This window comes from Rhamphochromis sp. 'chilingali' (assembly GCF_963969265.1).
Source record: "Rhamphochromis sp. 'chilingali' genome assembly, chromosome: 11".
In the NCBI taxonomy this organism is placed as follows: Eukaryota; Metazoa; Chordata; class Actinopteri; order Cichliformes; family Cichlidae; genus Rhamphochromis; species Rhamphochromis sp. 'chilingali'.
Genome location: NC_137938.1, coordinates 6,938,214 through 6,965,701, shown reverse-complemented (window position 1 = coordinate 6,965,701; position 27,488 = coordinate 6,938,214). Strand labels below are relative to the sequence as shown.

General features: G+C 44.1%; 1 protein-coding gene across 1 annotated transcript in view; it reads left to right on the top strand.

Annotated features, from left to right (window-relative positions):
- LOC308405059 (low-density lipoprotein receptor class A domain-containing protein 4-like) overlaps window positions 1–27,488 on the top strand; it is a 285,430-nt gene that overhangs the window by 105,399 nt on the left and 152,543 nt on the right. The window lies entirely within an intron of this gene.

Below are 27,488 nucleotides of genomic sequence, written 5' to 3'. Positions count from 1 at the left end.
AAACATCACAGTTTAATCAGGCCATTGTGAACTGGATGGCTGAACTGGATCTGATGGTCTCACAAGTGCAGGGTATCATACTGATTTTCTAACCCATGAGTTCTAGTCGTTACTGCACGATTACATGAATATTCAGCACTCGTGGGCTGGACCATGCCCAGCTTTACACTTGGCTTACGTTTTCGTCCTGTGACTTTTATGATAGTGCCTTATACGCCGGTGACAAAAACCATCCACAGACATATAAACCTGTCACATTAACCCATCAAAATAACCAGACTCACCAGTTACAGTAATTGTCTGTTGGATAACATTTTGCAATCCCGTGTCTTAGAAAACCTCTAACATCTGCACACAAAGACCTATTTTCAATTTGTCTCTGTAATCTGTGAGTGACAGAACAGACACTTTTTAAAATCGATTAAGCATTTTACTGGAATTACATGCTTAAAATCTGCTTTCATACATTTTATGTAACTCAAATAATAGCATAAAATGCATTCTGAGGATTGCCAAACCTGGTGTGACCAACAACTCAATACTTTGTCTGAAAACTTCCTGTGTAGACACAGACCCCCAGGAAAGCTGCTGGGCTTGAGTTCAACACATGACGCACACATTGGCCCAAAAAAGCTTTTATTCTCTTTACAATCACTGGAAAGAGACACACTCTTAATTTTGAATACATTTTGGTATAGAGCTTTAAAAAAAATCAGCAAAAAGGTTTTTTTTCTTTTAAATCATTCATAACATTAAATGTGTCAAGAAACGCTGTATTGTGTATTCCCACCTCACTCGTGGTTAAATATCAACAAGTCAGTCAAGTCAGCTGTGCAGCAGGCATCTCTGTCATTGTTGCTGTCTACCAGCTCGACTCAGAAGAATGCAAGACAGAAAAAGCTAACCAAACAAAACATTTTTGTCATTTGTACCACTGAGCAGTTTTTATTCAAATGAATGAATAACGTTCCATGTTGTAATGAAATATCCAGTTTTCCTCAAAACATACATGCAGATGATAGATGAGAGCTGCCCACTTGCTGCCTCGGCTGCTCCTCCTGTTTTGACAGCCCGTATGCTTCTTTTTTATGGCCAGCAGAGGGCGACTCCTGTGGGCACATAAAGAGAGTAAATACACTGATCACTCATAACATCATGAGCACTGACAGGTGGAGTAAGTGATACTGATGATCTCTTCATCATTGCACCTGTTAGTGGGCGGGTTTTATTAGGGAGCAAGTGAACATTTTGACCTTAAACCTGATGTGTTAGAAGCAGGAAAAATGGACAAGCGTGAGGATTTGAGCGAGTTGACAGTTTGGGTCAGACCATCTACAAAACTGTAGTTCTTCTGGGGTGTTACTGGTCTGCAGTGGTCAACATCTGTCAAAGTTCTCCTGGGAAGGAACAGTGGCTGGCTCGCGTGGTCTGATCCAACAAACGAGCTACTGTAGCTCAAAATGCTGAAAAACTGAATGCTGGTTCTGATAGAAAGGTGTCAGAATACACAGTTCATTACAGTTTGTTGTGTATGGGGCTGGACAGCTGCAGACCAGTCAGGGTACCCATGCTAACCCTTTTACACCACTGAAAGCACAAAAAATACGCACATGAGCATCAGAGCTGGACCAAGGAGCAATCGAAGAAGGTGGCCTGGTCTGATAAAAATTACAAGCTATTGGAGGCAGTGTTCAACTGGGAATCCTTGGGTCCTTCCATCCATGTGGATGTTACTTTGACACGTACCACCTAACTAAGCATTGTTGCAGACCATGTACACGTTTACTTTACCCAAATTCCCCAGATCTCCCTCAAATCCAGCATCTGTAAGACAAACAAGTCTGATCCATAGAGGCCCCACCTCGCATCTTAGAGGATCTTGGTGTCAGATACCACAGCTCATCTTCAGGGGTCTAGAGGAGTCCAGGCCTGACTGGTCAGAGCTGTTTTTGGCAACTAAACAATATTAGAAAGGTGGTCATGATATTGAGCCTGATTGGTATAAATAGCACTGGGTCCCTGTCTGTGACTTCACTAAACATGTTCCTGATGTGTTTATGGCCTGAATTGCTAGTTTGAAGACCTACTGAATACAAGATAATTTATATCTAGTAAATTACGAGTCTCATTAGAGTGAAAAGTAAACAGAAAACAGGATGCATTTTACTGTGTGACTCACAAGTTGCTGAGACGGACTAAGAAAACTTAGACTTTTCTTACTAATTAATAATGTCATGATGGCCAGTTTCATCTGGTCTATACAGTCTATGTGTCTTAATGTGCCCCACATTAAGATTTTGAAGATTGTGAATTACATGACTGCACACGATTGAGTAAAGTTATTAGAAAATAGATAACACGACCTTTAAGTCGTGTTATGTCCCTAGGCACCCTGACGGGCTTTTCTAAGGCAATGCACACTTTCCATGTTCAAAAAGGTGATGATGGAAAAGCATGCGTGCTTCCATGGTCCACACTCACTTGCTGCTTTGCCTGATTTTAACTTCAAGTATTTACCTATTGAAATGAAACACTGGCAATTCATAAACTCTGCTGCTGGGCTCCACCTTATTTTATAGCCTACATGCTGGTTTATGACATTTGTAGTATAGATTACACTGAGATGAACTATCAAGTCAAGCTACTTTGCATAGGAAGCTCAGACATATTTCCCATTGAAACAATCATGATGATAATCACAGATGTACCTCCAAGACTGCACTGCAGGCCCATTATAATGAACAAATGTTGGATTTTACTGGGAGTTATCTGGATCTCTGAATGAACCCTTAAAATGTATCCAGTCACTGCTGGTCATTGGATTTCTGTAAATAGAATTTTGTTCCATGCAGTTCTTCTAGCATTTCTCCTCGTTCTCTTTAAACAAACTGGATGATGCTGGTCAGCGGCGTCAGAACAATTTACAAGCAGTTCTGGACGCTTTCTGCTCGAAACGCAGACTCCTCTGCAGGGCAAGCGTGCGTCTTTTTCATTGCATGTTCATTTAACCAGGCTTGATTTGTTTAGCTGAACAGCCAGCCAGCCAGACTGTCTATCTACTCTGATTCAGTTGTTGATATGATGACTGAGGTTACTGAGTTTAAGACGTTATTTTGGCTCAGCCTGTCGGCGCTGCCCGCCTGCTGAGAACCCGGCTAGGTAGCGCGTGGGCGTGTGTACGAGCATGTGTGCGTGGCCACGTCTTTGTGTGTGACTTTGCACGAGTGCGTGCGTGTCTCACCAGTATTTGTCTGCGTCGCGTGCACGTTCCTTATTCGTGTGTGTGGGCGTATGCGTGGGCAGAGCGTTAAAGCTGACAGGGAGCAGGCAACCTGAGGACATATTTATAAGGTTTCTCTCTGTCGACGCTAACCACTGAATATTAACCTGGTGCTCTCTCAGCACCTTAAGCGGCAAAACACACAGAGCCCACATTTTCAAATTTTCCTTCTCATCTGAGTAATGCACTGATAAGTCTGTTATAAAGGAGGATTGCAGAAAGAAAATGGGAGGAGGGCGAGGTCAGACTGCGCTATTATTGCTGTCAGGTGATTTCATCATGATAAAGATATCATCCATCTTGTATCTAAATGGATGTAGATCCATGTAAGCCCTAATATGCGTTAGCTCAAGGCTTCATAATGTGCTGCACAAGGCTATAAACTCAGCAGTGCTCGGCCTGTCAACTAATTCCCATCTAATTCCATCTGATGTGTGTCAAAACGTACTCGCGCTAAATGATTACACAGTAAAAAGTGACGTTTTTGAACACTGACTGACACAAGTCAGTCATTTGGGAAACTAAAAGGAAAAAACACACGTTTTCAGCCTCCTTAGAGGAAAAGAGCAGATGAGGAATTAGGTATACAAAGGGAAATTTGCGATGCCTGGACGCAGCACGTAGTGTTGAGTGAACACGGGTTATGTTGCTACTTTGTAATTCTCAGCAGAGACGGGGAGGAAAGAAATGACAGATTGCACCTGCATGCTGGTTAGGCATTAGTGAAACGGTTGAAAAAGACAAAATTGAAGGTTTGGCTTGTGTAACATTTTCCCTCCAAAGGGATCCTGTTCTTATGCTCCATTTACTGCCAGCCTGAGAAAACGAATACAAACCAGCTCTAACGCTGCCAGGAAAACGCTTCGACTTCAGTCTCAAGTCTAAGCAATGCATACTATAATTATCAAGGTGCTAACGCAACTTTGTGCTGCGATCAGTCTGATTCAACTCTCATATCACAGCTTGCGTTCATCTTTAACAACAAAGGGTTCAGATAAATGGATGTGTGTGTCACATTGTTTGTCTCAGAATGAAAAAGTCTGCTTAACTAGGTAGGCCTTTTCATGGCAAACAGACTGTTTTCTTTCCGTTCGTCAGTTCTAATCCAATCATAAACCAGCACCATGCTTCACTGTCCCTTTGTCCTGAATTTATGGAACCTGTAATTATAACTGGGACTTCACTACCTTTCAGAGGAAATAGCTGTAATATTCATACGAAAAGTTGTTATTTAAAGTGAAGCCTTACAAATTATCAACAGTATCATCAGATTTTGCTGTTAGATGTTTCTTTGATAAGGTGCCTCAACAATCCATCAAAAAAATGTGCACTGTAAATGGTTTTCCATGGAAATTGTGCCTTGAAGGAACAATTTGTAAGACATTCTTTATGAGAGGATATGTCTTCAGCAAATTTCTAAAATATGACTCTGCATGTAAAACAAGAACATGGACATATACAGATGGGGACAGAATTAGTTGTCTTCCCATTTGCTGTTTATCAGAGAAAAGAAGTTTTAACACAGCTTTTATTCTGGATGCTTGCATTATTTTACAAAAAGCAAAAACTACCAGGGTCAAAATTGTTAGTGCCCTGATGCTTACCATCAGTTGTGTGTTGTTTCTGCTGGATGAAAGCCTGCAGTTGTTTGTTGAAGTTTGCAGCAAGTCTCACACACGTCTCCTGAGAAATCTCAGCACATTCTTCTTTGGAGAATCTCTCAAGCTCCTCCATATTTGATGGTCTTCTGGTGTGGTCCATGGTCTTTAGTTCACCCCACGGGTTTTCAATGGAATTCAAGTCGGGGCTTTATCTGACTTTTCACAATTCCTTTCACCTTGACAAGTTGTGCATGGACATCAGCCCACTTTAACAAGAGGGCATTTGGCTCAACTCACTTTGCTTTTTCATTAAAAAAGTACATTTATGTTACCACTTATGTGCAGAGTTACACTTGAAGTCACACATAGTGTGTCCAGAAGACAGGCAATAAACTGAGCTGGACGGTTTACCACAAGGCTAAATGTATATTTAAAACAGCACTGCAAGAGGCAATCTTGTATAATCACACAACAAATTAATGCAGCGCCTGCTTTAAACCACATCATGAACCAATATGCATAATTATTTGAGTGAGATCATGCTTTTAAAACGTGCTGCACAAATTGATGTCTTCCTAATTCTGAAGAGAATATGAGGGTTGCTTCCCAAAATTTCGTACACCTATCTTCTTCTAAATTAGCGTCTTCTATTAGCCGAATAATTCATGTAAGCTTGGTTGTTATGGCAATGACTTATCACCAATTTGGGTGATCTTTCTTTTTCATTACCAAAGTGTTTGATTTAATTTTACTTACAATTATAAAAATGTGTGAGGACAATTCAGCTGAAGGGGCACAGTGACCTTGTCTTACTGGCCTGGACCTGTCACTGAGCTAACAGTCATGGCACCTTGGATGTGAATGTTTCTTTCACCTTAGGAAGACTCCACAGAGCTGGAATTTCTTAAACAATATAAAACACAGTATAACAATTAAAAACGATGATGTTCGCTGAATGTAACATCATTAGACAGACAGTTGCTGTCCTGTGGGGTAGACACCGTTTACACTTAAGCCGAATGCAGTCTTACAGGTTTTTTTGTTGACCTTCAAAGAGCACCTGACGCATCATTTGCTAAGAGTACAATGGAAGGAGCATGACACATGCTTTCTGCACTGTTTACTAAGAGGCAAAGATCTGTTCCAGCACTCCTTTTTTCACGTTTGGACGCTCACGTAAAGTCTCCCCCCAGCCAGGCCAGCAGGAGGCCCCGAGACAAAGTGGTAGAGAGAGTTAAAAACATACTGTAACTTGGATCCCATACAATGTGACTGCATCTCCCCGAGGTGCACACACCTCAAAACACACACACACACACACACACACACACACACACACACACACACACACACACACACACACACACACACACACACACACACACACACGAGCAGTAGTGATGCACTGTCTGGACTGCAGAAAGGAGACAGCCTGAAGGTCTCTCTCTACATCTCTCCCTCTGTCACCGTTTCTGTCTCTCTCCTTCACTATGACTGTCAATTGTGCCAAGTCAGCACATCTTAGACGTGCTTAATTATCCTGGTAGAGCCAGCGAAGTGAGGAGATGGTGAGAGAGAGATGGGAGGTGGTGGAAACAGTGAGGGAAAAGAAAGAGAGGAGAAGGTGAGACGAGAGGAGCAGGAGTCAAATGGAGGCTATGGGACAAAAGGAGGGATGGGGTGGGGGGTAAAGCAGAGTGATGGCAGGTACGAAAGATGCCCCGATCCTTCACGACTCGCAGATGCATCTGCAACACATTTATTACCTTACTGCCCTGCAAAGCTACTGCTTGGCTCACACCAAGGATGCGGCCTGGAGGGGAGAGAGAGGGCAAAAAAAGACTGAAATACGGAGAGTGATGGAGGTCGAGGGGACATTAAACAGTCTGACACAGACAATTTGCAGTTACCATGGAGAATGCAGAGCCCAGTACCTGACTAATCTGCAGTGTGTAGCAGTATTTTGATGAGCAGTGTCCATTACGCTCAAAGTTATAAAAAAAAAAAAAAAACTTAAACATTAAAGACACGAAAAGCACAATAACATATCTGCAAATCAGTTTCCACTTACAGTAATGTGCACAAAAATCTTTAGTGGCTCCAGGTATGAGACCAGCATTAGGTTTGGTGTCTGTATGTTTGTGTATGTATGACATAAATGGAAATTTGCAATGTAACTGAAGGTACAGAGTTTTAAGACCGGGGTTCATGAATATCTGTTGGATTATGTTTAGTGTTGGAGCAAAGAGAAGTATGATAACCATGTACTAAAAATGTCTTTGATATGAAGACAGTACACATGTTAATATCATAAATAACTGTGTAATTGTTCTTTTTGTATGCTTTTGTTCTTGTATGCTTGCAGATTTTCTTGACAGGTCAGTGCATTTGTAGTTTCCGATGAATTACCAACAAAGTTCTGTGTTAATATTAGTGATGTGCGATACCACTGATTTCCTTTCCGATCCGATACCAAGTAATATTCAGGGTGGTATCGACGATACTGATCCGATACCGATACTTTGTACAAAAACTTATTTTATTTATTGTATCTCAAATTATAGCGTCATAATGATTACAGGACATCAGAGTACTTGTTTCCAACAATGACGGCAGCTGCTTAGTTTTAATATTACTCTTATTTCTCTTTCTGGGTCGCAAAAACTTTTAACATATTTTCAGGTGAGAATGTAGCCGTGCAAACTTCAAACATCTGAGCCGATCGACCAAGGGCGTAGATTTGGCATGGACGGAGGGGACATGTCCCCACCAATATCCAGCGATTATTGAATTGTCCCCACCAATAATTTGATCTCTTCGAGAAAAGAAAAACAAACCCAATAGTAAGACAAAAAACGATCTGTCAGCGTCTCATTCAGCGAGCGGTGCAGAAAGAGTTAAATTACGTTCTCTACTGGAGTCCTACCTCATGTGACAAATATGGCCAATGTGATTGGCTGAGCCTTTCAGGGAGCTCTGTTTAGTTTCAGCAGCGGCAAACCTGCGCTGCCAGTAGGAGAGGAGGACGGCAGCAAAACGGAAGAACCTGGATATAAGAAATTGTTTTTCAAAGAAACCTGTAAGTCACTTAAAGTCAAGTTCACTCATATAATGTGTCCGTCACAATAACGTTACAGGCTATGCTAGGACATACATCCCTTCACTCCCGATTTTTCCGGGGAATCCCGAATTTCAGTGCCCCTCCCGAAAGTCTCCCGGGGCGACCATTCTCCCCAATTTCTCCCGATTTTCCACCCGGACAACAAAACTGAAAACCATATCCCAGACTGGCCCAGCCAAGTCCAGTTTCCAACAATGGCCACTATTACTGCAGCTACTTAGTTTTAATACTACTCTTATTACTCTTTCTGGGTCGCAAAATAAACTTTTAACACATTTTCAGGCGAGAATGTAGCTGTGTAAACGTCAAATAACTTAAACATGTTATTGTTTGGCCTTTTTCAGTGCTTTAGTTGTGTTTTATTTGTTGGTGAGTAAATCGGTTTGGCTGAGATTAAAGTTATTAGATTAAATTAGATTAAATAAAACTTTATTAATCCCTCGGGATGATTCCTCCGGGTTCTCACACAGCTGAATAAACTGCTGTGTGAAAACAGCAGTTTATTCGACCATCTACGCCAGCGTCCGGTTATATTTTAGACAGCAAGGAGCAGACGGCAGGTGACGTAATTCTGAAGGCTAGACCGTCCAATTTCACAGTCGCTCATTTCCGGTCTACCCGGCTTTCAAAGGACCCGGCCCACCCGGGTCCTCAGGTGGATGCAGCCTCTGAATTTGGACACCCCCGGCCTGTTTACGGTCGGACAATAATAACGGTGACATTTATCTTATTTTATCCGATAAATGAACACTGTAAAATTCAAGTTTTTTTGTATATACATGTACATGTATACCTCCCCCCAGCCCCTTTGAATGTCTCCCTAATTCTGAGGTCTCAAGGTTGGCAAGTAGGTGCTAGGCTTGGTCCACATCAGTCTAAAATTGTATGTAACCATGAATAATGTGATGCCATGTCCACCAGGAGAGATTGGACAGTATAGATGTAAAACAAATATGCCAGCAGTTCATTTCAGCTAACGAGAGGAGCAGGCATGTGTTTGTTGTGTGGGACATGTAGTCCATGTCTGTTGCTGTAACAGTAGTTCATGTTTAGAATAAAAAAATCTCAGCTCACTGATCTGATGGGGGCAATAGTGCCTAAAATGTTGCATAATGTTGCTGAGAGATCTTTTACTTTGTGGTAATCTTAGACGAGTAGTTTTATGGACAAAACCCACCAGGTCATTCAGTGTTCCCTTAGTGCTAATGTGTCAGAGATGTTGGTGTACTATAACTGAAGTAATGTTGTTAAGTCCTGAAAGTCATATTCTTTTATTGTCATGACTGTATTTGAAGCTGTTTTTATTTTTGTATGATACCTGATGTATATGGAATATGACTGAAGTAAACTAAAGTCTAAAATACTTAGTAGTTTGTTTAATAGTAATTTAACATTATATAATTCACATATAAACCTATGAATTGTAATTTTAAATGGTTTAAAAGCATGTAGAATAGCATATGTAGGCAAGTATATTTCCCCTTTTATCAAGAAGCAAAAACAAAAAGGAAAAAATAAGAAACGGGGCGGGGTTCAGTGGTTGAATCATCCGTCCCCACCAATGCCACAATCAAATCTACACCCTTGCGATCGACACATCGTTTTCAAACCCCCGCGGTCTTTCGCTACTTGGGTTAAACATGATATATAAGTCACTTAGATAAGTTAAAAATGTTATTGTTTGGCTTTTTCAGTGTTTTATTTGTTCGTGAGTAAATCAGTTTGGCTGAGATTAAAGTTATTAGATTAGATTAAATAAAATTTAACTTAATTTATTAATCCCTCAGGAGGGTTCCTCGGGGTTTTCACACAGCTGAATAAACGTCAAACAGAAAACTGATTAAACAGAAGTGTGAGACGGTCGAGAGTTTACGCCAGCGTCCGGTTATATTTTAGATAGCAAAGAGCAGACGGCAGTTTCACTCCATCGAGGGAGCTCGTGCCGTATACCCGTCTTTCTTTAGACCGCGAAGGCCCGGGTCCTCGGGTGGAAGCAGCCTCTGAATTTGGATACCCCCGCTGTATCCGGACATTTAACATATTTTATCCGATAAATAAACACTGTAAAATGTATTTATCCCCACCCCCAACAGCATTTTTGAATGTCTCCCTAGTGTGGCCACAACACCTCACCTTTTTTCCACATGTATGGCAAACCACGTCTCAGTTTTTGTGGAGGTAAAATAGGTTCACACATGACTCCAATTACGCTCAGTCATTGTTGTGAGTGCGCACGCCAAGGGGCTGCGAGACAGACAGCCTATTTCGCAAATGACTATGAAAGGCGGAAGAGGAAGTAGTTCCTTTGAATGTAGACAATCCGAATGTTATAGTTTCTTTCCACTGTGTTCCTGTTAATGATAAACTACAAATTTACCCTAAATTACTAAAATATCGATATTTTAATGTGAGAATCGATTCTAGAACATAAATGATTGGTATCGGAGGAATCGATATTTCAGGATCGATCCGCACATCACTAGTTAATATGACTAATAGCTAGAGCAGGGCAATATGGCCAAAAAGATTTATCACGCTATAGATTTGAAAATTTGCGATAACGATATAACTGACGATATAATTGATGCGAGACCAAATGCAACTCCACAACTTTGCTAGCGCAAAAAAACCCCATCCATTTATTTTCACTTAAACAAGCAGCTGTTTTATGTGCATTAAACCTATATAAAATTTAACAGTGGAAATGGAAATTCCTTGCTGAAAGTTTAACCAAAAGGCATTTCCAGTAGAAATGGGCTGACATATCCTGAGCATAACCATGTATAATATCCACTGAAGTTAAAAAGAGGTGCTTTGCAACATGAAACCACAGTGTGACAAATAAAAAAGTCAAACACTATTTTTCAGACCATAAGGTGCACGGGATTATAAGACACATTAAGCGAAACAAAGCAGTCAGATAAATCAAACTTTATTCAACTCATTTTTCTTGCTTCTTCCACTTCTGTACCATTGATTCATTAATGCTGTATTCTATCACAGCTGCTCTATTCCCATGTTGTTGCAGTATATTAATGACTAACCTCGTATAGTGGATGGATTATCTCAGTTGTTCTCCTGACTGAAGTTTGGTCCGTTTACAGCATCCTGCCATGCGATTGCATTTGTCTCTAACCATCAGGAACCCTCACGTTAACTTTTATAGAGTGGAAAAGTGTTAGCGTTCATCCTCCAGCTTCACTGTTTATGTTATGCTAACATAGCTGTGTCTAGGGTTGCCAACTCCCTGAAAAATAAATAAGGGACACCTCGTGGCCAGGGCCGGGCAACCCAGTTGTCTTCACCCTTCCCAGTGTGGTAGCTCTTTTTTTGTGTGTGTGAAATTATTTTTTAACCATTTGACTTGAATTTGATTTAAGCAGATGCATATTCTTTGTGATATGACCATATGGGAAACAAATGATCATTTAGCCATTTATTTTTAGCTCACAATGACAACATTAACACAGTAAAACAGGTCTCTTTCTTAAACAGAAGCCTGTCATGCTTAACTTTTGAGAATATAAGTAAATCTTTCTTTAAAAGAACTCTGTCCTGCTTAACTTAAAATTATATAAATTAATAGAAAGCAATAGAACGAAAAATATTCTTGTAACAGTGCACATATAGTGCATTTAGTACAATTGGCTTCAGTTGAGGTATTATTTCAGCTTTTCTAATGCTAATCAGCTGCTCCTGTTTGTAAACCCGCTTGTTCCCATGATTACGCACCTTAACTCATCATCATTATTCATCTATGTATTACTTTTATGTATTATTCATCTATTTGTTGTAATCATCCATCCTTGCAGTTGTTTATTACACAAAATAAATGATATTATCACACTTCTGGCCACATAGCGCTGATATTCACCGCACATGCCCATATTAACCTTAACCAGAGGGTTTAAACAACAAACCAGTGTTTACATACCATATCTGCTTCTGCCGTGGCCTGGTGGACAAAAAATTGGTTAAGGGTTCCCCGAGCTTTCACGCCCCTCATGTTCTTCTTGTGCCCACCACTAGAAGCATGCCTATGGAAAAAGTGCGCCGGCACACAGTGCAGTGCGCTTTATAGGTGTTATCGTGCACTTTCCCAGCCAGGTGTTTTCCTTTTCCCAGTCCTCCCTGTACTTTTGCAGCCTTTTTTCTTTTCTTTCTCTGAGGGGAACAAACATTGCTGCTCTAACGCTGGGCTTACACTGTGCGATTTTTGGCCCATTTTGAGCCGATTTTTGAGTCGTGCGACCGATTTGGTGATCGGCCCGATTTTGGCCTTCATCGTGCATCGTGTAGTATACGTGGGGTAACGAGAAGCGATTAACACCTCACGACCAGCTCCCGATCATCAATCGCTCGTGAGGGTGTCACCACAGCCGCTCACACTGCTCATGCGCAAACACGTAAACATCGGTGAAAAAGACGGCGCAGCACGGCTGTGCAGCGTGTGATTTATGGGGCAGGGATAGCTCAGTAGGTAAAGTGGTCGCCCCATGATCGGAAGGTCGGCGGTTCGAATCCACTTAACGGCTACCCTGAGGTACCCCTGAGCAAGGTACCGTCCCTACACACTGCTCCCCGGGCGCCTGCTTAGTGGGCTGCCCACTGCTTCACTGAGTGAATGGGTCAAATGCAGAGAAAAACAAGTAATTTCCCCATGGGGATCAATAAAGTATCCATTATTATTATTATTATTATTATTATTATCTGGACACAAGTGATGGAGGCACTTGTAGAACTTTGGAAAGCTCATCCGAGCCTTTTCGATGTGGCATCACAAAATTATCACGACCACAACAACCGTGAAAATAGTTGGATTTACACTGCTGCTCAATCACAGCTGCCTGATCATGTTTTTCATTAGCAATTTAGCAAAGTTGATGGTGGTGTGTCTGTGTGAGTGAAAGACAGAGAGAGCGAGCGACAGATTTTCTGTTATAACCTTCATGTTATGTTGGCACAGTGTGAGCACTCAGGTCGCATCAGAGCATCGGGCCGTATAGTGTGAGACCTGCATCGTGACCTACCAACTTCTAATTCCTGCGAGTCAATCGTGCAGTTTGAGCAAGAGCTGAATAACGTGACTGAAAAAAATCGCAGTGTCTGCCCAGCTTTAGGTGTACTGTCATCCGAGACTTGCACCGCAGTGTCGGCGTTTGTTTCCCTGTTGGCCATGCTTGTTGTTGTGGTCATCTGTTGTCTTCCGGTATTTTCTCCGCAAGCGACCTTTCCTCGACCAATGAGATAATCTGAATTGTCATACTCGAATTGTCATAAGTGTGCTGTCAGCTCATTGGTCACAAAGCAGGAGAGGGGCTGGGAATTATGTTTTCAAACAAGGCGTTAATTCCATAAACATTTATAGACTACTTTTGATTCTCACTGTATTACGGGACAAAGTGCGTCCCTTATTATCTCAATACGGGACGTGTACTTTTGTTTCTAAATACGGGACGATTCCGTATTTTAAGGGACGGTTGGCAACCCTAGCTGTGTCGCTAGCGATCACATAGCACATCATTATAAACCAACTAGCCCAACTTCAGTAACTTTACAAACGTCAGTGCTGTTTAGTTTCCTGTCTTCATTTATGGTGGAAGTGATAGCAGAGCTGTACGTTTGAATTTTTTCAGAAATCTTTCAGTCAGAACAAGTGAAACTAGCGAGCTAACTTCCGCTAGCTTCCTGCTAACTTCTAACTCCATTAATTAAATGTAATAAATTCTGTTTTCATGGATGCCTGGATGTTAAACTTCATAGTTACACCTGGTAAAGCAGCAATGCTGATCGTTTTATTAAAGAGGAAAGAATTTAGACAGTTTTTAACTCTCAGTGACGCTGCGGTGTTCGTTTGACTTTGGGACCTAAACGATCTGACGGACAAACAACAAACCAGTTCCACATCACTGAAGTGGCACCATTTTTACAAACCTATTCTGGTTCATCCGCTTCACTCAACGATCCGCTTTCTCCATTCTCAATCTCCGTTGCCGCCATGCTTTTTCAGCCATGTGCGTATGAAAACAAAGGCACTGCGCATGTGCGTTTTACCCATATTCTATCGCGATATTTCATTTTCTTATCGTTGCCTAACTTTGTACCGGTATTACCGTGAACGGTATAATATGGCCCAGCCCTACTAATAGCAATATCGCTATTATTGTTTTTGTAACCTTTTACAGCTATGGTACTAATGTCCATCCAAGCGAGCCAGTGCGTTGGACTTTTGTGGGCTTTAGGATTTGTCTCAGCTTTTTGCAGATGATGTGGTTCTGTTGGCTAGCTATGCAGATGACACACAAATATATATCACAATGTCACCAGGAGACCGAGGCCCTGTACAGGCTCTTGGTAAATGCATTGAGGAAATTAATGACTGGTTGTGCCACAATTTTCTCCAACTAAACAAAAACAAAACTGAAGTAATAGTCTTTGGCGCCAAAGAAAAACGATTACAGGTCACCAGAGAACTTCAATCTATACATCTAAAAACCACAAACCAGGCGAGAAATTTGGGTGTAGTGATGGATGCAGACCTAAACTTAGAAAAACACATTAAGACAATAACAAAATCAGCTTACTATCACCTCAAGAATATTTCAAGGATAAAAGATCTGATGTCTCAACAGGACCTGGAAAAACTAGTCCATGCATTCATTTTTAGTAGGCTTGATTACTGTAACAGCATCTTTACAGGTCTACCTAAAAAATCAGTCAGACAACTACAGCTCATTCAGAACTCTGCTGCTCGAGTCCTCACTAAGACCAAAAAAGTGGACCACATCAGTCCAGCTCTGAGGTCTTTACACTGGCTGCCTGTCCGTCAGAGGATAGACTTTAAAGTTCTGATGCTGGTCTATAAAGCTCTGAATGGTTTAGGACCAAAATACATCAGTGACCTCCTGACCCAGTATGAACCTTCCAGATCCCTCAGGTCATCTGGATCCAGTCTTTTATCAGTTCCCAGAGTCAGAACCAGACACGGAGAAGCTGCATTCAGCTTTTATGCTCCTTATATCTGGAACAAACTCCCAGAAAGCCTCAGATCAGCCGAAACACTCAGTTTATTTAAATCCAGGTTGAAGACTCACCTATTCTCAGCTGCATTTGAATAAAGCACCAAATCCACACTTTTAAGCTTAAATTTCAAAACTTACACTAACTACTGATCTTATCTATTTCTGATTTTATCTGTTTTGATTTTATATACTGTTTTGTTTGTTTGTTAAGCTTAAATTTCAAAACTTACATTAACTACTGATTTTATCTACTGTTCTGATTTTATCTGTTTTGATTTTATATACTGTTTTGTTTGTTTGTTTGTTTGTTAAGTGGGTTTAGAGCTCTGGGTAGCTCCCCAACTGGGTCTAGACTGGGTCTAGAGAGTATTTTAAATTCAGGGAATTTAAAATAGAAAGTAGCTCGTCCACAGAAGGACTGGTAGCTCCCCTTACGATAAGGGTTCAGATCGCGCGAACAGGTGTGGGATTAGAGCTCTGGGTAGCTCCCCAACTGGGTCTAGACTGGGTCTAGAGAGTATTTTAAATTCAGGGAATTTAAAATAGAAAGTAGCTCGTCCACAGAAGGACTGGTAGCTCCCCTTACGATAAGGGTTCAGATCGTGCGAACAGGTGTGGGATTAGAGCTCTGGGTAGCTCCCCAACTGGGTCTAGACTGGGTCTAGAGAGTATTTTAAATTCAGGGAATTTAAAATAGAAAGTAGCTCGTCCACAGAAGGACTGGTAGCTCCCCTTACGATAAGGGTTCAGATCGCGCGAACAGGTGTGAAATGTGTGTGTTTAGTTAGTTTGTTTGCTTGTTTGTTTTAATCAATTTTAAATCATGCTTTTTATTTGTTTTTGTTTCTAATGTCTCTGTAAAGCACTTTGAATCACCTTGTTGTTGAATTGTGCTATACAAATAAATTTGCCTTGCCTTGCCTTGCCTTTATCAGGTGGTGACCTCAAACTTGCGCTGGAGCAGTTTATGGCTGAGTGTGAAGAGGCCAAAATGAAAACTTGGCACCTCCAAGTCCGAGACTGGAAAAGGGTGTAGTCCCCACACTGAGTCTAAAACAAATTACTGCCCTAAGTTTAGGAGTTTAAGTATCTTGGGGTCTTGTTCACAAGTGAGGGAAGAGCAGACGGTGAGATTAATTCAGTTCAGTTTTGTGTATATGGCGCCAAATCACAACAACGGTTGCCTCAAGGTGCTTTATATCCCAAGTTAAAGTCCCTACAATCATAGAAGCAGATTGGGGCAGAATCTATATTCATCCTTTGTGGTGAAGAGTGAAGCTGTCCATTTATCGGTCATTCTACCTTCCTACCCTCACCTATGTAGAGAGAGTTCAGTCAACCAAGAGAGGATCAAAAAGATGATCCACAGTGAAAGGAGCCAGCTGACGTGGTTCGGGCATCTTACATCCCTTTCGGGCATCTTGCATCCCTCATGAAGACTTCTTAGGCAAGATGTTTCAGGTATTTTCTACCAAGAAGAAGCCTCCAGGACTCACTGAAGGTGTTTATCTCAGCTGGCTTAGGAATGACTGTGTCCCACCAGATTAGCTGAGGGAATTGTAGGTTTCTCTGCTTAGACAGCTGCCCCCATGACCCTCACTTAGTGACTTTGGCTACGTTCACACTGCAGGCGAAAGCGCATCAATCCGATTTTTTTGACCCTATGCGACCCATATCCGATCATGGTATGACAGTGTGAACGGCACAAATCTGATATTTTCAAATCCAATCTGGGTCACCTTCGTATGTGGTACTGAATCCGATACATATCTGATGTTTTAGAAAGCGACTGCTGTTTGAACGGTCATGTCGCATTAAATCCGTCTTTTACGTCACTGACACAAGACAGATGCCAATTATCAGCGCCGGAGAAGCGCCCGATAAGACATCGCAAACGCTTCCTGGCCATCCAGTGTAGATGTCAGTGAAACTGTTGGGAAGACAATGTTGGAGAAACGTGAACATTTTATTTGTACTGTATAATCTGCAGATTCTGACAGAAATCTGCAACTATCCTTTGAAGCAAACACAGCGAGTTGTGTGTGACGTCTTCTTTTGCGCATGCGGGCTGCTTTGAGGGTTCACAAAGGAGCGCGTTTGCTGTCACATTTTATTTGTAGTGTGAACAAGCAGACAAAAAAATCGGATTTGATCAAAAAATCGGAATCGAGCATTAAGACCTGCAGTGTGAACATAGCATTTGTTCCCTGGTAATCCTGTAACGCCCTGTCATGATGACTCTGTTACTCTTTGATTATTCTCCAGATGAGGACAGAACTATTAGCCTCCCTAATGCTAATGTGTCCTTTTTGCTGTTTAACAACCTGAAGTCGTTTGTTGTAGTTTTTAACAAGATTTTCAGTTGGATTTAAATCAGGGCTTTGTCCCCTGTCTTCCTGTGCAAGCTGGAAGATCCTGTTGTGTTGATCCTGATAATTTTTTGTTATTTATGAAATAATTCAGTTATTGTGTGCAAATAGAAATAATGTATTCTTTCTAAAGAAAACTAGTATGTTTAGAAATGCTATTGTAAAAATCCCTTGCTTTGTAAATTTTGACAAAAACTTTAAATTTCATAGAGGGCTAATAATTCTGTCCTGATATGTGTGTATATCAGTGTTAAATCTTATACCAGTGTATCCCAACATTTGTCAAGCCAGCAAGTCTAGACTGTAGGTGTGGGCTGAGTGATAGTCCCTCTTTGAGCTCCTTTGAAACCTTTAGGATCACGTTTAATTGACTCCAGGCCGATGTGACATGATAAAAGACACAGAACGAGTCCTGGCGAGAGTGGGGTAATGTAAAAATGTTCTTGTTCCACTTCCACTGAAATATCATTTTACCGTACCGACATTAATGTCAGCACTTCATTGGAATGATAAAATGGCTCTATATAATCAGTTTTCCCCACATAGAAAATCAATAATGGGAGACTTGCAGCCAGTCTGGGGAGATGGTGAAAGACTTGAGCATTAAAAGTGGAGAACATTGAAGGGCCCATGCGTCCTTTAATGGCCCCGCTTACTGCCTTCATACAATCTGTACTGCATTAGTGTAACACAGCGTTTCAGTCTATAAACATGTTTTTTAATGCTTTACAATGTTGCTGATCTGAGTGAAGCGACTGTGGGTACAGCAGCCCACTGACTGTAGTTTACTGCGACACGTAGCAACACGCACATCCAAACAGACGCCCATGGACACTATAGTCACGCGTAGAAATGCAAAGAGACACACTGACACTGCTAAAAACGGATATCCGGCCCCCGGTCTGTCACCTGCAAGCAGCGACTACAACGCTTTGTTATATCACAGGCACAGACACACACACACACGCAGACACACTCGTCAAAGTGCAATTCACAGCACACATTTTCAGTCAGAGTCTGCATGAGCAGTTTTCTTCCCCACTGCGGGATTTGGTTTCTGCTTGTTAGAGAACAGTGCGGGAGTTGAAAGTTACAGGAAATAGTCTGACACAAAACAGAAAAGAAAGCTTCTTGCTCTCAGCCATAATTTCTTCCAACAGAAAGATTCCCTTTCAGACCTTTCGATGGGAAACGTTAAAGTTGCGCGGAGACTCAACCAGCTGGAAGTCAATATCACACGTCCTGTAATACTCTGGTGTCATAATAGAGAGGTCGGATTAGTTTGCCATTTGTTGTATTTTTACTCTTCCTCTCATACCACCTGATAATCCTCCTTTTCCTCTTCCTACCTTTCCATCTCCTACTCCTGATGATGCCATTATTATCACCTTCCTCCTCGAGGCTCTCATTGCCCACAATCTTTTCATCATCTTCACCATCCTCCTTTGTATCTTCGTCCTCATCCTCGCTACGCTACTTCCCTTTTTTTCCCCCTTCTTGTGTATCGTTGCTCTTACCATCTGTCCTGTTTTCTTACTTTGGCCTCACTCACTTCCTCCTCTTCGTCACTACGGAAAAAGACCGTTTTCATGTTTGCCCTCTGTCGAGACAGACAGGCAGACAGATCAGCGGACCGACGGACATCACAGGAGTTGATGACGGTTGTGCCTGTACTTCACCGACACAGGTGTTCTCTGTCATCAAGCCTTCCTTATTTAAAGAAAAAAAAAGATTGTTGCTGTAATAGTGTAACGTGCTTATTCTTTTCAACAAAGAGCAGAGGGACATGCATTCACTCCAACCATGAATCTGGTTCAGCCTCAGTAGCGTGTAATATCACAAGCTTCTCTCTCCCTGACATTCCCTTGTTCACCTAATGATTAAGAAGAAAAACGGCTCCATATATTTATTTAATATTTGAGTTGCAAGAGAGACAATGAAATAATTAAATCAGTTATAAAAAAAAGTAACAAAGGATTTGTACAGTCGTGAAAAAGAAAGTTTTCACAGAGCTGCCTGTGAAAGTACACCCTTCCATAGAGATAATGAGGGTAACTAGCAGCCAGGTGCTGTTAATCAGATACACTTAATAATTGATCATCAGCAACTGTGTGTTTGCTGCTTTGGAGCTTTCAGGTGTGTGTTAACACAGTGCCTGTGAACGATGTCCTGTGGACAGAGAAGACCAAAGTTGAGGTGTTTAGCTATGATGTACAGCACCATATTTGGCTATAACTAAACAGCATATCAGCACGAAAACCTCATATCAACTGTCAAGCACGGTGGAGGAAGTGTGATGATTTGGGCTTGTTTTGCAGTATAAGGACTAGGGATGGGTATCGTTTAGGTTTTATCCGATATCAGTACCAAACCGGTACTTTTGAAAAGGTGCCGGTGCTTAAAGAATCAAGAACACAAACTTTGTCCAAAAACCTCTCATGTTTAGCTGTTTTTTGTAAAAAGATAACAATGTTAGCCTTTTCTGCAGCTATTGGGGATATATGGTATCACTCTTGGTTGGAAGCAGTGCTTAATCAATGGGGAAAAAACACCAACTTTATCCAAAAACCTCTCATGTTTAGCTATTTCCCACTTTTTCTTTGGTCATTTTAGCCTTTTTGGCCAGGGTGAAGGGAGTATCTGCCATCAAACAAGAAGACAGCTGCATGTAACTACGACGGTGTTTGCTAGTTCACCTTACATGCATTAATTTAATAACGTGGTTAGCCTACTCAACGTAAATTACACATGAACAACATTAAGCTACTCACGCAGAGAAGAACGGCTGCTGCTGCTACACTGGCAGGGCTAGGGGCCAGGACTCTCCTCTTCGGGTTCATGTTGCTAACTCCGGGTCGATAACAGGCACCACACCCGCAGTAGATGTGCTCGGCGTGAGGTCCTGCAGCAAGCAAATACGGTGCGTTTCTCGGCTTTTAAAAAAACGCTATGCATCGACGCATAGCGTTTTTTTAAAAGCCGAGGTGATCACCAGCTGTTTCATCAGATTCGAGGTGTTACCTCCTTTACACAGTATCACAGTATCAGCATAATAGCATAATAGCACTTGTTGCAGGCTGCTGAGTTTGCATCTTTTGCTGTGAAGTACAGCCAAACTTTTGACCGTTTCGTCTTGAGCATTTTTAATCTGTAGCTCTGCTCTAAAAGAACGTACGTACCTGGGCCCGCCTACTACGCTTGCAAAGGTAAAATGATTGGCTAGAATCCAAAGCGTATGACATCTCAGTTAAAAAAAAAAAAAAAAAGCACCGAAATGTGCGCTGCTTTTCGGTCTGGTTACTACCGTTTATGTCAGAACCGGATACCGGTACCCATCCCTAATAAGGACCAGAGCACCTGTTAACCAACGTATTCTAGAGGTAAATCTGAGGCTATTTGTCCAACAGTGAAGTCTTGGCTGAAAGTGTGTCTTATCACAGGACAATGATCCAAAAGAACCATGAAGAAAAGAATCGTGCTGATGCAATAGTCCAGACCTCAATCTAACTGAAATCCTATGGAGCTGTACATAAACAAATGCCCACAAACATCGATGAAATGAAGCAACGCTTTAAGGTAGTCCTGTGAAAGCTTCCTTTTTTGCATGACTGTACATTTGACAGCTTATGATTTGCAACAGTGATTTGCTACAGCTCAGAAAGCAAAGCTTCGCTGCTGTCCCGTCTGCTGCGGCAGACGGTGGAGAGTGGGTGTGGACCCCAATGCAGACTGCGAAGACTGAACAGAACTTTGATTAAAGAGATTGAACTCAATACCCAGCCCTACGACTAAATACACAAAGGATAACGAGGGAAACAGGAGGGAAATACAGCTGGAACTAATCTAACACACGAAAATGGGGAAGAAGCAAAACTGAACACTTAACACCGGACAAGGGACTATCAAAATAAAACAGGAAACATGAGACACACGCTATGACGCAGGGACCGGGGAAGAAACCAACATGGGAACATAACTGACTGGGGAGAGAGAAGGGAAACACAGAAAACAGACACAGGAGATAAACGAACATGAAGACAAGGGAGACGTGGAATACAGGGGAGGCCCAGCACCAAAACCTAAAGACTAGAAACTACAAAATATAACAAGAGAATTACTGAAGAAATTAGAAACATAAATGACTACACCATGAGAAACACATAAACACTGGGTCCTCAAGCCATAGTCATTGTCAGGTAAACAGTAAAAATAAAACATTAATATAAATCTAGGAGGTTGGGTAATGCTCCAATGTGTTGTAGCACGAGGTGAGTCAGGTTTCAGCTCCTTTACCACATGAAGCTGAGTTGGTTTGCCTCGTATACTTTGCACAAACATGCTGACCCCATTCAAAGCAGGTGCATGTCTGTCTGTCTGATCCTGAACTTTGCTCTCGTTTCGCAGCTCCTCAAATCAAATCAAAATCAAATCAAATCACTTTTATTGTCACATCACATGTGCAGGCACACTGGCACAGCACATGCGAGTGAAATTCTTGTGTGCGAGCCCCACAAGCAACAGAGATGTGCAAACACAACAACACAAACGAGCAAAATACAAGAATGGCCAACCTGAAACTAATAAATATATGTACAATATATAATAGTGTATGCATTTCTGGATGTGTATACTAAATATTTTCCTACGTGTGTGTGTGTGTGTGTGTGTGTGTGTGTGTGTGTGTGTGTGTGTGTGTGTGTGTGTGTGTGTGTGAGATCCCCAATTTCAGATACTTACAAGTAATAATAAAAAAAACAAACATGTATGGGGATCGTTTTTAAAACTAGAATAAAAATATCGTGGAGTTGGTGACTGCCTGAAGTCTAGAACCCATGGGCATCGCCGCATGCTGTGCTTCCTCCCTTTACTGCAGCTACCTCCAGTTGCTCCTTTTTGCACTTCTAGGCTGAGATCAGCTGGACTGACTTGGCCACTAAAGAATATCACATTTCTTGCCTTGAGGAGTGAGATTCAGATTGATTTATTTTATTGCTTTCCTTTATTTCTGGACTAATCTCTGTCAGGCTCAGGAGGGACTCGGAGGCAGACCGTCACTTAAGTTCGTGATTTATTTACACACGAAGACACCAGGTGCGAATATATACAGGTGAGGGGGCACAGGAAGAGGGTCTCCGGGAAGCACAGGCACGGGAAGAAGAGGGCTATGTACAAAATCCACTGAAGCTCAGGTAGCTCGGACTCCGGCTTTAGCTCACCAACGGCGGTCCTCAGGCTGGCGAGAATCCTGGCACAGAGAGGAAAGGCAGGTAAGTAGTGGCACGACAGAAACTCGAAAAACGGCTCAGATAGGTGATGACACTGACGAGTGTTACACAATAATCCAGCGAGGAAGCACTCTCAGCAGCCGCCTTAAGAAGTGAGTGAGATGATTGCTTGCAGGTGTCCGAGCCAGGGGCTGGAGCCGTCATGACTCCGCCCCGGTAGAGCGCAGTGCAGGGGAGAGAGAGAGATGCAGCACAACAAAAACACTTGTAGCCATACAGAGTCAGCCGAGAAGGCACAGGGTCATGACAGTACCCCCCCCCTCAACGGGAGCCCCTCGGCGACCCACCCGGCTTACCCGGATGCCGCCGGTGAAACTCGCGGAGCAGACCAGGAGCCAGAACCGCTGACCGGGGCACCCAGGAACGTTCCTCTGGCCCGTAGCCCTCCCAGTCCACCAGGTACTGGACGCCCCGCCCCCGCCGCCGAGAGTCCATAATGCGGGTGATGTTAAACACTTCCTGCCCATCCACGAGCCAGGCGGGCGGAGGGGGCCCGGAAGGCGGGCACAACGGGCTGGAGAGCACGGGCTTGACCTGGGAGACATGGAAAACATTATGGATACGCATATTGCGAGGCAGCTTCAGACGGACGGATACCGGATTGACCAGGGCCTCAATCTCGAACGGACCGATGAAAGCCGGGGAAAGTTTCTTCGACTCTGCACGAAGGGGAACAAAGCGTGAGGAGAGCCATACCTGTTGCCCAACTGTATAGGCAGGCGCAGGGATCCGGTGGCGGTCAGCGATCTCTTTATTGCGCTCCGCCGTCCGCAGCAGAGCGGCTCGGGTGGACCGCCAGGCCCGGCGGCACCTGCGGAAATGATGTTGTACCGATGGGACGGCATGCTCACCCTCCACGGCCGGGAACAGGGGTGGTTGGTAGCCCAATGAGGCTTCGAACGGCGACAGTCCAGTGGCTGAAGAGGTCAGGCAGTTGTGGGCGTACTCAATCCAGGGGAGCTGCTCGCTCCAAGTGGCCTGGTTGAGAGAGACGACACAGCGGAGTGCCGCTTCGAGCTCTTGGTTGGTACGCTCGGCCTGTCCATTGCTCTGAGGGTGGAAGCCCGAAGAGAGACTGACCGCGGCGCCGATCTGCATGCAGAACTCCTTCCAAACCCGAGAGGTAAATTGGGGTCCCCGGTCGGAAACGATGTCCATCGGAATGCCATGAAGCCGGAAGACGTGGGTGGTGAGCAGCTGGGCGGTCTCCAGGGCTGTAGGGAGCTTGGGGAGGGCGATGAAATGAGCAGACTTAGAAAAACGTTCAACAATAGTGAGGATGGTGGTGTTACCGGATGACGGTGGGAGCCCCGTAACGAAGTCCAGCGCTATGTGAGACCATGGCCGTCCTGGCGTGGGGAGTGGTTGAAGAAGCCCGGCGGGTGGTCGGTTGGGACGTTTGTTCCGGGCACACGTGGTGCACGCCATAACGTACTCCCTGGCGTCCTTGTCCAAGGTGGGCCACCAGAAAAACCGCTGGAGGAAGGTGATGGTGCGGCGGGCTCCTGGATGACAGGTGAACCGGGCAGTGTGGCCCCAGTGGAGTACCTGAGGTCGGACAGCAGCAGGGACAAACAACCGACCAGGGGGGCCCGTCCCCGGGTCGGGGTCAGTATCCTGGGCCTCGCGCACGAGAGCTTCGATCTCCCATGTGACAGCTCCAATAACACAGGTAGCTGGAAGAATCGGTTCTGGATCGGAGTCTCCTTCCGTACTGGAAAACTGACGGGAGAGTGCATCGGGCTTCACGTTGCGCGACCCTGGTCTGTAAGTGATGGTGAAATTGAATCTTGTGAAGAAGAGGGCCCACCTGGCTTGTCGTGAATTTAGGCGTTTGGCGGACCGGATGTACTCAAGGTTCTTATGGTCGGTCCACACGATGAATGGGTGTTCCGCGCCCTCAAGCCAGTGCCTCCACTCCTCCAGGGCCAGTTTGACCGCTAGCAGCTCCCGATCACCGATGCCGTAGTTCTGTTCTGCGGGTGAGAGACGACGAGAAAAGAATGCACAGGGATGGAGCGTACCTTCAAATCGTTGAGACAGAACTGCTCCCACTCCAGAGTCCGAAGCATCCACCTCCACCACGAACGGTTGCCTGAGGTTGGGCTGACGGAGGATGGGGGCGGTAGTGAACTTCTCCTTTAGTAGGGAAAAGGCCTCCTGAGCAGAGAGGTCCCACTGAAAAGGAACTTTGGGAGAGGTAAGCGCAGTGAGAGGTGAGGCGATCTTACTGTAGTCCTTTATGAAGCGTCGGTGGAAGTTGGCGAATCCTAGGAACCGTCGGAGTTGCTGGCGGTTCGGCGGTTGAGGCCAGTCCACCACGGCCCGGACCTTCTCGGGGTCAGGTTTGAGATCCCCCTGAGAGATGATATAGCCAAGGAAGGCCACCGTGTCAACGTGAAATTCACATTTCTCCGCTTTCACGAACAACCGGTTCTCCAGGAGGCGCTGCAGGACCTGCCTCACGTGACTCTCGTGCTCCGCCTGGGACTTAGAGAAAATGAGAATATCATCAAGGTACACAAAAGCACATCGATTAATAAAATCCCTCAGAACATCGTTAACAAGGGCCTGGAAGACCGCGGGCGCATTGGTTAAGCCAAAGGGCATGACGAGATACTCATAGTGTCCGATATGAGTGTTGAAAGCGGTCTTCCACTCATCTCCCTCCCGGATCCTCACCAGGTGGTAAGCGTTTCGCAGGTCCAGTTTGCTGAACACCGTGGCCCCCTGGAGTAGTTCGAAAGCAGAATTAAGGAGGGGAAGAGGGTACTTGTTCTTTACTGTGATCTTGTTGAGGCCGCGGTAATCAATACATGGCCGGAGCGTCTTGTCTTTCTTTGCAACAAAGAAGAAACCTGCCCCCACGGGGGAGGATGACGGGCGAATTAACCCAGCAGCCAGAGAGTCGTTGACGTATCTCTCCATGGTTTCCCTTTCGGGCTGTGTGAGGCTGTAGAGGCGGCCAGAGGGGAGAGGCGCCCCAGGGAGAAGATCAATGGCACAGTCATAGGGCCGGTGTGGTGGAAGCGAGCCCGCCTCATCCTTACTAAAAACTGCTGCGAGGTCATGATAGACGGAAGGAACCGAAGACAGCTCTGGTGACTTTGAAGGCTTCCCGGGGGGGGGAGAGGGAGCAGATGGCGTGGCGGCCCGAAGGCAGGTCATGTGGCAGCCCACACCCCACCCCATAACTTCAGAATCAGAATCAGAATCAGAATACTTTATTGATCCCTGGGGGAAATTATTTTTTGTTACAGTGCTCCATTTTAAACCAACATTAAGACAAGACAGACAATACGCTAACTAAGAATAGTACAATATATACATATATATACATACATACATACATACATACATACATAAGTCACTTATAAATAAATATTTGGAAAAGAAACATGTGTAGCTGTAGCAGCAAACAGTGTGTTAAGTGGATGCGTTGTACAGGGAGATGGCCACAGGCAGGAATGATTTCCTGTGTCGTTCAGTGGTGCTTTTCAGTAATCTCAGTCTCTCACTGAACGAGCTCCTGTGACTGACCAACATGTCATGGAGTGGGTGGGAGGTGTTATCCAACATTGTCTTTATCTTGGACAGCATCCGCCTCTCCGACACCACCTTGAGGGAGTCCAGCTCCATCCCCACAACATTGCTGGCCTTACGGATCAGTTTATTAAGTCTGTTGGCATCTGCGACCCTCAGCCTGCTCCCCCAGCATGCAACAGCATAGAGGATCGCACTGGCCACAACAGACTCATAGAAAATCCTCAGCATTTTCTGGCAGATGTTGAAGGACCTCAGTCGCCTCAAAAAATAGAGACGACTCTGGCCCTTCCTGTAAAGTGCTGTGGTGTTTTTAGCCCAGTCCAGTTTATTGTCAATGTGTACTCCAAGGTATTTATAGTCCTCCACAATGTCAACACTGACCCCCTGGATTGAAACAGGGGTCAAGTGTTTCCTGGTCTTCCTGAAGTCCACGATCAGTTCCTTGGTCTTTGCCACGTTGAGCTGCAGATGATTCTGCTCACACCACGTGACAAAGGAGTCGACCACAGCCCGGTACTCTGTCTCATCATCCCTGCTGATGCATCCAACCACCGCAGAGTCATCAGAAAACTTCTGAAGATGGCAGGTCTCTGTGCAGTGGCTGAAGTCTGTGGTGTAGAGGGTGAAGAGGAAGGGGGAGAGGACAGTCCCCTGTGGTGCCCCTGTGTTGCTGATCACCTTGTCAGACACACACTGTGGGAGATGTACATATTGTGGTCTTCCTGTCAGGTAATCAACAATCCAGGACACCAGAGAAGCATCCACCTGCATCGCTGCTAACTTATCACCCAGGAGGGTCGGCCTGATGGTGTTGAAAGCACTGGAAAAGTCAAAAAACATGACCCTCACAGTGCTCGCCGGCTGGTCCAGATGGGTGTAGACACGATTGAGCAGGTAGATGATGGCGTCCTCTGTTCCGAGACGAGGCTGATAAGCGAACTGAAGGGGATCCAGATGTGGTCTTACTATGGGTCGCAGCTGGTCCAGGATGAGCCTTTCCAGGGTCTTCATGATGTGGGAGGTCAGTGCCACGGGCCTGTAATCCTGGGGGCCACTGGGACGAGGCGTCTTTGGTACAGGGACGAGGCATGATGTCTTCCACATCACCGGGACCCTCTGCAGACTCAGACTCAGCATAAACAGTTTATGAAAGACTCCACACAGCTGGGGGGCACAGGCCTTGAGGACAAGGGGACTCACTCCTTGCTCCTTCTTCCAGTCGATGTGTGGGTTGTGTTGTGAAAGCCATGGATAACCTAGTACA